Source organism: Corvus kubaryi, unplaced genomic scaffold (assembly GCF_017639235.1).
Source record: "Corvus kubaryi isolate FWS band 111438036 unplaced genomic scaffold, C.kubaryi_AGA036_p1.0 133, whole genome shotgun sequence".
NCBI lineage: Eukaryota > Metazoa > Chordata > Aves > Passeriformes > Corvidae > Corvus > Corvus kubaryi.
The window spans coordinates 4,266,253-4,278,125 of record NW_024580667.1 but is presented as its reverse complement, the minus strand read 5'-3'; positions in this window follow the sequence as shown (position 1 = coordinate 4,278,125).

Below are 11,873 nucleotides of genomic sequence, written 5' to 3'. Positions count from 1 at the left end.
TTACTTATTTCTCCTGCATTATCTCAGTTCTTATTGGGAATATGAACTTTTTTCGTGTTACATACTGTTCTTATAAGTTTTACCGTTGACAAAAATACAGCAGGAGTGAAGCTGGTGGTTTTAAGCAAACCCCTTTGTTTTACTTTCACTCTTAAGCAGAAATAGCTCTTTAAAGCAGTAAGTTTCATTTTAAAGAGACACTCTTTATGTGAGGAGTTCCAGTTGGTGATACACTTCTGACTATTGCATACCTTGCCTAGTAATCTATGCAGAAAATCATAAAGGTGTAACATTCCACAGAGGAGGAGCTTTTACTTGGAAAGATGGACAGACCTGTCCATCCTTGCCTTCAAACCATTCTCCAGTCCCACCAAGTGTGTGAGCAGAACAAAACTCAGTCTAAAGTAAACCAATCACATCTAGACTGAACCCAGTCAAACAATGTGAAACTCAGCAACTCTTGCCCATCACCACAGCAGAGGAAATACCAACTACAGCAGAACAATCCTGGATCCTATCCCTGAGTGTCCAAGAACGTGATATGCTTCCTCCAGTGCATGACTGCAAGAAAGTTAAGTAAATAACCATTGTGACTCAGGAAGAATTCACACAAAATGCCCATAGGGGAAGAAACACCTACTTGGCAGTCAGTGGCTGTTTCTCAAAAGGGTCATTTCATCCTAATCCTCAGTCTGGACCCTGAGGGGAAACCTTCTGAGGATGAGCCTAGTGACTATGGCCTCATCTATACTCTGCACAATCCCAGAAATAAGAGGCTTGACAGAGACATATTTTTGACATTTTATAAACTCTCTTGTCCACTGCTAATTTCTCCCTGCTGTGCAGGTTATAGAGTACAAGTCTCTCTCTTTTACTGCCCCAGGAGGAAGTAAGCCTGACATTTCTCCTCCTCTCATGTATCCTCCTCTCTCCTGCAGTGAGGAGCCCCATTCTCCACAGGGACCCATCACCTGCACTATTAAGCAGCACAACTAACCCAAACAATCAAATTGGTACATACCCAGCTAAGCTCTGAGCCATCATCCCCCATTCATCTTTATCTTACTGACTCAGAGAATCATGGAATAGTTTGTGTTGGAAGGAGTCTTTAAAGATCACCCAGTCCAACCCACAGATCTTTGAAATCTCTTGCTTTTTATTTCAGAACAATGGCTTTGTGTGTCTGAGATCATCTCTCAATTCTTCAACTATGAGAGCATGTTAGAAAATTATTCCCTCTTCCTACAAGCCTCATAGCTGCAGCAAAATAATCCACACTATCTGATGTTCCAAAATCAATATATCTATGCCTTGTTAAGGTGCTAGAAAAGCCGTACTAAATTTTATAGTTATTTCTTAGTTTTTAATTAAGCATGAACAATTTGTCCATCACTTAACAATACATTGCATACACATGTATGACAGGGAGGGACTGAAGGCTGTGTGGTTTTTTTCACATTTATTCCTGTGTGAACAGCTGTGTAGTTGTACCACTGCATTAAATACTTCTATATATTTATTTAATACTTCTAATAAAATTGACACTGATAGCTCATATTTTGATTACCATAGGATAGGTCGTTTAACTGTAATTTGCCTGTGTTGAATACATAACCCATTTTTGCTGTACAAAACCCCCAGAATTTACAGATTATTTCATCTTGCAGTGCTAGGGATCTCTGTGAAGTTAAAGTTCTCTGCATACATGGAAGGAATGGCAAGTCAAAGCTAATTAATGCAATGAGAATCTGGGAGAAGTTGCTTCCTGTCTTTGAAATTTTCTACATCTTGGGTGAGCTGATCAGGCAGTGAGTGCTTTGTGACAAGCTGCAACGCGGATGATACACTTTCATTTGCAATGTGTTTTAAATGATATTTCCACACTAAGATGCAGTTGTTCCCTAAGTGAGTGTGTGGTGTTTACTTAGGCAAGAATAATACTCTTTTTTTTTTTGTGTGTACAAGACTGTTGGCTTTAAAATTTTGCATTCATAGAAGCTGAGTAATGCACTTAATGGTAAGTAATTACTTTCCCTTTACTGTCCAGTAGGGTTTAGTGAGAGAAACTTCCTTAAGAGATGTGTCAGAACAGAGGAAAATATGCTGGTGTATTACAGCTATGTGGGAAACAGTTATGTAGGTAATTGTAATATTTATTAAGCTTCAGATTTTATATAAGCTACAACTTCTATCTTGACTTTTTCTTTAATCAGATAAAGAAATAAGGGACTTAGCAAGAATAACAGAGCTTTCTAGCATGTTCAAAATTCAGCATGTTTTGTCCTGATGTATGAAATTGGAGATATTCCAAACAATATTCATTGAAAACCAGCAACTTTTTCTTACTTCAAATTTTTGTATCCAGCCAATATGAGTGTAAATATCATTAATCAGAAATTTAGATGGTCTTTCCTGAACACAAGAAAGGGAAATGAGGAAGGCAACAATGCATTTCTTCCTGTTTCTCTGCTTCTGTTGCCATCTCTCTGTATAACATGAAGACAACATGAATGTTGTCCAAATGTGCTCCAAGTTAACTTCAGTAGTGTTAAAATACCAATCTTCAACTTCTCATCTCTCTTTTTGGTCTTTAACTATGAGATTAAATAGTGAGGAAACAATATTCCTTCCAAAAAATAAAGAACAGAGCTTGAGAAAACTCTCAAAACCCCTTTTCCAGAGGGTTTTGAATTAATCAGGTGCTTATCCCAGATAGTAAGATAGACTGACATGACTTAAAATACTTGATACTAAATTTTGCCATTGAGGGCATCTGTATAACTTTGAAAGATTATCTTTGCACACTATTAAAGATATGCAAAAACTGATCAACCACATGTAGAAATTGAAAAAAAAACCAGGTATGATCTTGATGAATTCCTCATATGTATGAGACTGAGCCAGTCTGTAATTTATTTGTTCTTGCAAGCACCATCAGCATCTAAATTCAGCACTCTTAGGGCAACTCCAAGATCTACACCTGAAAAATATGTGCAGTGTAGTAAGTCCCACATTCCCTGAGTCCACTTGAAAATTTTAAAGCAATTCTTTGAAGAATAAATTTGTGTAGCTCCAAAGAACAATTTGGACACAAAATTTTCAATCGACACATCAAGCAATGGTTGTCTTGTAATTTCTACTCCCTGATAAAATGAATTAAGCCTTTCAAGGAGGGAAATGAGCAATAGTGAAGTCGAGCAGTGAGGATCTTCATGTGCAGGACAGACATTCACTTGGAAGATCAGCCAGAAGAACAGCTGACCAAAGCTGGAATCACACAAATGTCCACGAATACTAAGCAAAGGGCATAAATGTGGTTCAATCAAACAGCTGCTTGCTATTAGAACGAGGTTTTTCAAGTACTATGTAGGTAATACTTGGACACTGTAGCCCATTGTTTAGGATAAGTTAAAGAAACCATTCCTGGAAAGAATTGTTTGTGGTCGGACTCCCATTATCACATCTCCTTTCCCACCCCATTTTTCTCTCTCATTGGCTGCTGTGGCACCTCATCTATGTCTGGTAAAACAGATAAATGGTTGTCATCAAGCCACTACGTGCAGCACCCATTGTATCTGCTCCCTGAGCACTTCAGATGCTCTGGGCAGCACGTTTCTCTTCCTGTGGCCCAGGCAGTTTGTGACCCACTTGCTGTCTCTGTGCTGCTTGAGGGAAACTGTGGTGGGTTGACCCTGGCTGGGTGCCAGGTGCCCACCAAAGCCACTCTGTCACTCCCCTCCTCAGCTGGACGGGGGAGAGAAAATATACCAGAAGGTTCATGTGTGAGATGAGGACAGGGAGAGATCAGTCACCAATTACTGTCACAGACAAAACAGGCTCAACTTCAGGAAATTACTTTAATTTATCACCAATCAAATCAGGGTAGGGTAATGAGAAGTAAGCCCAAATAAAAAGCATTTTTCCCCACCCCTCCCTTCTTCCTGGGCTCAGCTTCACTCCTGATCTTCTCTACCTCCTCCCCTAAGCAGCGCAGAGGGACGGGAAATGGGGACTGTGGTCAGTTCACTGGAGATTGTCTCTACCACTTCTTTCTCCTCAGGGGGAGGACTTCTCAAACTCTTCCCTGCTCCAACACGGGTTCTTCCCGTGCAGTTCTTCATGAGCTGCTCTGGTGTGGGACCCTCCCTCAGGGTGCAGTCCTCTGGGAACAGACTGCTCCAACTTGGGTCCCCCATGGGGTCACAAGTCCTGCCAGCAAACCTGCTCCAGCATGGACTCCCCTCTCCATGGGGCCACAGCTCCTGCCAGGAGCCTGCTCCAGTGCAGCTTCCTATGGGGTCCCAGCCTCCTCTGGGTATCCACCTGCTCCAACATGGGGTCCTCCATGAGCTGCAGGTGATCTCTGTATCCCTGTGCCCTCCATGCAGGGGAATCTCCCTGTGCCCTCTCCATGGCTGCAGGGGAATCTCGGGTCCAGCACCTGGAGCAGCTCCTGCCCTTCCACCTTCACTGACCTTGGTGTCTGCAGGGCCATTGCTCTCACATATCCTCACTCCTCTCTTTGGCTGCTGTTGAACAACAGGTTTTTCTCCCTTTCTTAAGTTATCCCAGAGGTGCTCCCATCATCGCTGATGGGCTCAGCCCTGGCCAGCTGCTCTGTCTCAGAGCTGGCTGGTGTTGGCTCCATAGGACACAGGGGAAGCTTCCATCAGCTCCTCACAGAAGCCACCCCTGTAGCCCCTCAGTACCAAACCTGGCCACACAAACCCAACACAGGGTTCCTGCTGGCTAAGTGAGCCATTGCTCATCTTGCTTGCAGCTGCAAACTCACTTCTGGGCAGACACCCCACTTGATGAGAACCCAAATTTCATATCACCTGACACAGCCAGGCTGAAAGTTATGTAGCCATTCACTTTTTCTCTGCAGCTACTGAAGAAAGAAAAGCATCTCTGGAGGGCAAAGGTGGAATGGGGCAAGCTGTGCTCAGGGAATGCTGCCTTTTGCCATGGTCTGCCCAAGCATGCCAGGGAGCCACGTCTGACACGGTGCCCCATTTGTAGGTGGTTACAAACCAGCAAGATGCATCCAGCTGAAATGAGTATTATTTAACATGTTAGGAGCCTCACTCTCCTTTGAAATAGAGACAGACTTATGATGGATTTAGCTCACTAAGTAGAGGCTAGAGCTGTGCAGTTGGACACAGTCTTTCAGCCATATGGCTTTGATACTCGTAACATTCCTCAAATTAAGGTTCAAGGAAAACTTCAAAGTCTACTATTACTTGGTGAAATTAATACTATTAGTGGCATTGATCTGTGGACTTCAGTTGGATTCTCCACCTGAGAAGAATAAGGAATTAGTCTTTTGTAATGATGTATAGTCACAAATTAAAATCCTTAAGAGCTGCTGGCAATTTGGTCCATCTTATTCAGAGGGGAAAAAAAAAAAAGAAGAGCACAAAATATGGATGACTTCAGATTTTTTCTGTCATTTCAGAAAATAAAGGAATAATTACCTTGTCTCTGGGAAGTTAAAGCACATTATTTTGTCCATTTTTGTTTTATTTTATATTTTTGTTAAAGATGTTAAGATTTTCTGTTATAGATTTAAAAAACCAGAAGTACGTCTAACCATGCCTTACTACATGTGCATGCAAAAGTACAAACACAAGAAAAAAGCAAATAATTAAAGGAATGTTATGATATGAAATTTGATTCTCATTTTAACCTAGGAAATAACCAGCAATAAGTTTAAAAGCAGAACAACTCCAGAATTATAGCAGTTTAGACTTCAAAAAGAAAATTAACTTGTAGATATCAGATTTGTCCATTTGGTCCCAATTTGTAACTGAGAGCAGTGCAAACTACAGCAATAGTGACAAGTCAATTGGACTTCTAAAGAGCGTTTTGCTTCTTATTCAAAGACAGTCAAACCACAGAAATAAACCACTGTTTACAGCATAAACTTCAGCTTTTGTCTGTTGATGTTATTTCCACATATTTAGATTCTGAATTATATTTACCTTCTCAAAATAATGGGATAGAAAAAAATAAATGGAAAAGAACTAGTGTGCTGAGAAAAAGCAGATTGCCTCTGGATGATAAAGGATCTACTTAAATATTGTTTCAGTAGACCAACTGATATGTCTAGTAAAAACAGACAAGCTTTGATGCATACAAGCCTGTTTTCAGATCTAATAAAAGATATTGCCCCTCTTTACAAGTTCTGGCTTGCTTACTGCCTTATACCATTCTGGCTACAAAGACAGAGCTATTGCTCAAACATTATTACTACTGTGAACCTTCCAGCTGAAATAACACTACTGCAGCAAAAGTCCTACTATGAGTTACTTCACATTTATCCAATGTACTTTAATGTAATCTCCCAGAAAGGCTACAGGGCTACATAAAATACAGCATGGCATGCAGTTAATTTGCATTGTGTTCTGAAGTGACCTGTCACAAAGAGATAATGGAATAGCAGTAGCAGTTATCAAAATTCAGTCTTTACAAATCATCCATGTAAACTGACATTTGCTTACTGTACCCCTTCAACAAATGAGAAATAATGGGTTTTTTTTTGACAATGGGAATTGTTCTTGCAGGTGACTGGCAATAAAATATAGATAGTTGAGAAAAACTTCTGAACAAAGAAAAAAAGGGAAGAACGGAGTGAAAACCCATCACTAAAGGTTCCAAAATCCTACTAGTCTGCATGCTACTCTATGAAATCCCTCTTTAGACTGAAAAAAGAAAATCTTTAGTCACATGAAAGAAAAAAACCCTGGCTTTACAAAATTGCAAACTTCCTTTCTGTAAATATTTTTAGATTTAAGCCTTTCTCAGAAGCTATTTTTAAAGCTCAGATAAAACCATTGATACAAGATCTGAAATGGATCTCTGTTTTAGTTCAAATCATGTTAGCATGTTTGTTTCAAATTTGTAGTTTACTCTTAAATAATGCTTTCCTATTGTTCCTGATCACACCTTTTTTTTTTCTTTTTCCATTCCAAAAGTGTAGTGATAACCCTTCTATCAGACTACCCTGTTTTGAAGTTTTGAAACTTCTCATGGTTTCTTAACGACACTGGTTTCACGTGATCCCATTGCCTGCCTGTGCCTCTGCCTATCGCTTGCCCTTGATCCTTTCAGCCAATTTCAGTAAACCCTGAATGAGGAAAAAGGGCTTTCAAAGAGATACTAACTCCTACAAAATTTTAGGAAGACTGCTAGCAAGAGGAGGAAGAAATGCCAAAGAAATATCCACTGTTGGAAAGGGAAGTACAACTCAGTTATTATTCCTCCTGCTTGCTATTAGCTAATTAAGATCCTGACTAGCCCAGCATATTCAACATAAACCAGGCACTCCAGCACATGAGAGATGTAATTCAGGGTTGGAGGAAGATCAGGGTTGGAAGGGTGTAGGATGCTCAGCCTTGGGAAAACCAGCTGCTGCTGTTCTGCTGTGCCCATAGCAACGCTCGTGTTTACAAACCCTACTGAGGAGAAAATGGCCATCGTATAACGTGTGATGGATGGGGTTTGTGCACAACAGGCTCCCTCAGATCCCTACCCATGCAATGACAAACACTCTGTGTGCAGAGAGGCATGCAGAAAAACTGAGGAAATTGCAGTAGTTCACAAATCTACAGAATTTCTTGCTTTTTTTTTGGACAATGTCCTCATCTAGCATATTTAGGAACAACATTGACAAGTTTTAAGAACAGTTTCCCTTCTTCCCTCACTCTACTCTTAAGGCTGGAAGGAAGTCAAACTTCTTCAAGGTTCATGTGGATGAAGAGGACCATATGGTTGTCAAATCAATTTTTTGAACTCTGTCCAAGTCCTACAAGACGGATGCTTTTCACATGGACACCACATGGTTTATCTGAGGACAGTTCAGCTAGGAATGAACTAGACAGGAAAAATATTTTGAATTTCTCCCTCTCCAAAAGATAGACGAGATACTCTTTTAGGCCTGTAAACAGACTTTTTGACAAATGGTCTCTGCAACATCTTCTGGCCATTTGGTAGGCACAGTGAGAATTTCTATTTGTGCTGTTCATTTAACCCATATGTGCACAACTAAATGAATAACATGAAAATGCCACACCATGATTCTCTTATCACAAGAATTGCTCTTAATCAGATACCATCCTTTCCTCAATGTGAGAGACCACGGGTCCACACAAAATCTTTTTCTTATAAAATTTCTGTGATTTCTACCTAAGCAACCATTCTCTTGTACCTGTAAGTATGGAGCACAAACTTACAGAGATTTAACTGCTTCTATGAGTCTTTCAAGAGTGACATTATGCCCACTCCAACATCACTGTTAATATCTCTTACAGTCAGAAAACAGAAGTTGAAAGATGGAAAGTTACCACTATGAAGAGGAGTCTTACACTGATGTGAGGAATGGTAATTAAAGCAGTCACCTCAGGAGAAACTAAAATGAAATGTTTGTACTTGGCCTTTATTTGCAGCAGAAAAGAGATAGAGCATCACTCCAGAAGAGTATTTGTAACTTTTTGGTATGTCATTATCATGGGAATTTTTCCCCTAATTTTAAATGTAAATTTATATGTAGGGTAAGTACTGCCACACAACCTGTTGTTTCCTGAGCATTGGTGGACAGTGTGTGATGCAGCATCCAAGGGGCTGAACCAGGAGAAAAAAAATGATCTTTTGTGGGGCTGTGGAAAAATTCTGCTTTCTCTCACCTGTTATTCCTCCTTTTGCTACCCCACTGCAAAGCTCCACAGCTTTACTCTGCATCAGCAGCATTATAAGTTTCATTTTTGTCTACTCATAGAGCAGTGCAGCGTCAACCAGAGTTTAAGAACTGGGGATAAACACACCCATTAACAGAAATTTTCTAAATTCTGAGTAATTCCCTCACCAGAATGTTTTGTTTTTCATTTTCAGCTAGTTCACCACTGGTTTCACTTTTTGTTTAATGGGCTGGCTGCAGTGCTGGAGCAGGGAAGCCTGCAGGGAAATGTTTCCCTTCCCCACATTTTCACACTGAATTAAAGATGTCAGAAAAGCATTTCTAATCGTACCAACAATTTCTAGTCATACCAACAGATGTGTACAGCGGGGAATTAACCAGAATTCTGTCACAGTTCTCTGTGTGGATGCTTACTTTGGAGCACTTAGTGAGATTTGTGAATGCTTACTGACTTCTGTCTCCATCTCAGGGGTGTTCTTTAATCAGCAATTTATCTCACTTGTATCCTTGTTTCCACAGCTGCTGCACAAAGACAAACCAGTAACGTTTACTTGCAGTGTTGGGGTGTGTGAACCTTTTCAGGCAGAAGAGTGTAGCACAAGGTGAGCCACAGCAATGCCCCCTCAGAGCAGCAGAAGCCTGAGCAAAGAGGGGCTGGCATGGATTCTTGTTTGGGGGAGCAGGAAGAATTCCCCAGCCAGAAGTCAGTGTGCAATTCGCTGGTTCAGGAACCACACAGTGCCATTGCAGACCCAGTATCTTCTTTTATTTGGTGCCATAAATAGCTGTGTGCTTCAGCCTATCGTGACCTTTGATTAGCATGGCTTCAAGCAACTGCTGGTCTGTCGAGGCACTCCAGAATACACCCTTAAACCAGGCAGGAGGTCAAATATAAACACCATTAGTTTTGGGGTTTTTTCCCATGCAAATGCAAAATTCCTCTAGTATTGCTGTGCTCCTGCAAAACATACATAAAGTAGAATCTAAAAACCTGAAAAATACCACCAAAGGTCCCAGGGAGTTGAAGGTGAATCGGTTCTTCACCTGTTCCAAGCCAAAGGTTTCAATTAAAATAACCAAAACTTCCACTCTTTCTCTTGGCTGAAGGAATGCTTCTTCACAAGAGGGAATACTTGCCACAAGTTGTACCACCATTGTTTCCACAACTATTGTTCAGATCTTTTTCTTGTTGTTGTTGTAGACTGTTACGTGAACTGACAGTCAATTTCTTGGTGGACAGTTGCCCACATTATAAAAATCCACTGATGTGTTACTCTTGGGCTCTGCCAAAAAAAGCCACGGTAGTTAGAAGGAACACAGTATTTGGCCTGTCATTAAAACAAAGGTCTACTTAACAATAAGAAGAAATGACCATCAACAAACACAGCAGCTTATTTTTAAAGATAAGTAAGTGTCAAAATATAGACAACTACAATTGTTTGAGGGGTCTGTAGGTTATCATAAACAGTGAAGGGCTTGAGGGAGAATACTGTGGTGGGGCAAGGGAAGGTAAAAGCATTATAGGTGCAGTAATTTAAAATGCTTTCCCTGGTAAACCAACTGGATAAATGGGAAATAGGAGGAAAAGCTGAAAGTAGTTGATAAGGGACAAAAAAGGAAGCCACAATAACATGCCCAGAAGCATGAAAATCAGGGAGATGAAAGGGCTGTTTTGATATGATTACATGTATTTCTAACCCAAACACGAAAGGCTTACACTTGCAGACTTTCACCATGGTTATGGCTTGTTTTTATTGTTGACGAAAATGCACATAAAGCTATTCCTTCAGTAAACAAACTGTTGCATTTGTACAGTGATGAAGCAGCTGCATCCCTTGTTTTGTTTACTGAGTGGCTAATGCAGAAAAGTACTTCAGATTTCCTTCCCAAATAATACCATCTAATGATCAGCAAAAAAAATTAGTAACTCTGCTAAATTAGGAAATATCAGAAGTTATCACCACTTGGTTTTGAGCTCTAGCTTTTTACTGAAAAACACCCACCCAGTTCCAATGTTGTTCCAACTCCTGCAATGAGCAATCGTTCTTTTAGTCTTTTGTCGCTGCATGGTCCAAAAGATAAAACATTTTGCACAAGAGTTATGGTTGTTGGCCTGAGCCTCTTGAGCAAATTTCAACCCATGGAGCCTAAATTCCTCCTGTGTTTTCAGCTCAGTACCGTATCTTTCACTTCCTTCTCCAAAATTCTTGAATGATGTTGTTAAAATAATACTTTGACCTTGGAATACGGACTAACAGAACTTTAAACACCACTTCAGGTACTCCTGAAGTCCGAGTTCCCCATATCTGCCAAACTTCTGTCCTTCCACAACGCATCCTTCCCCGTTTTTTCAGGTTTTAAATCCAGGTTTAAACTCCTCCGAGTCACTACACAAAGCACGTACATAGACTGGGGTTCTACTGATCTCACGCTGTGCCCAAGTAAATGCAGATGTGTCAAAAAAAAGGAAAAAGAACCAAAGAACCACAGAATACTGAGAGTTGGAAGGGACCCATCGAGATCATCGCGTCCAGCTCCTGGCTCTGCGCAGGGCACGCCAGGAGTCACCGCACGTGCCTGAGCGCCTTGTCCAAACGCATCCCCAGCTCCGCCAGGCTCCGTGCTGTGACCGCTGCCCTGGGCAGCCTGTAAGAGGAACAAAAGCTCCGTTTGGCTTCTAAAAAGCGCCGGCGTCCCCGAACCGGGCGCCAGTTCTGCTGGCGGTGAGGGACGGAGCCGCCGCCGCCCGCACCCCCGGGGTCCCATCCCGCTCCCGTCCCGGCCCCATCCCGCTCCCGTCCCCAGCGCGGCGGGAGGCGGCCTCGCTGACGTCATCATCGTCACCGTCCTGACGTCATCATCCGGGCCCCCGCGCGCGCCCGGCGGCGCGGGCCACAATGGAGAGCGCGCGCGCGCCCAACCGACGCGAAACAGGCCCCGCGCGCGCCCGCGCGCCGCCGGCCGTGTGTGTGTCTGTGCGTGTGTGTCCCCCCACAGTCCTTGTCCATCCCCTCACCGCCGCCCCCGCCCCGCACACCGACACACAGGGGAGCCGGCCGTGAGCGGCAGCCCCGGGCGGGCACACGGGCAGCGCGTCACCGCCGCGCTCGGGTGGCCGAACCGCCGCCGCCGCGCTGGGCCGGGCGCGGAAGGCGCTGCCGGCGCCGCCATCTTGCCC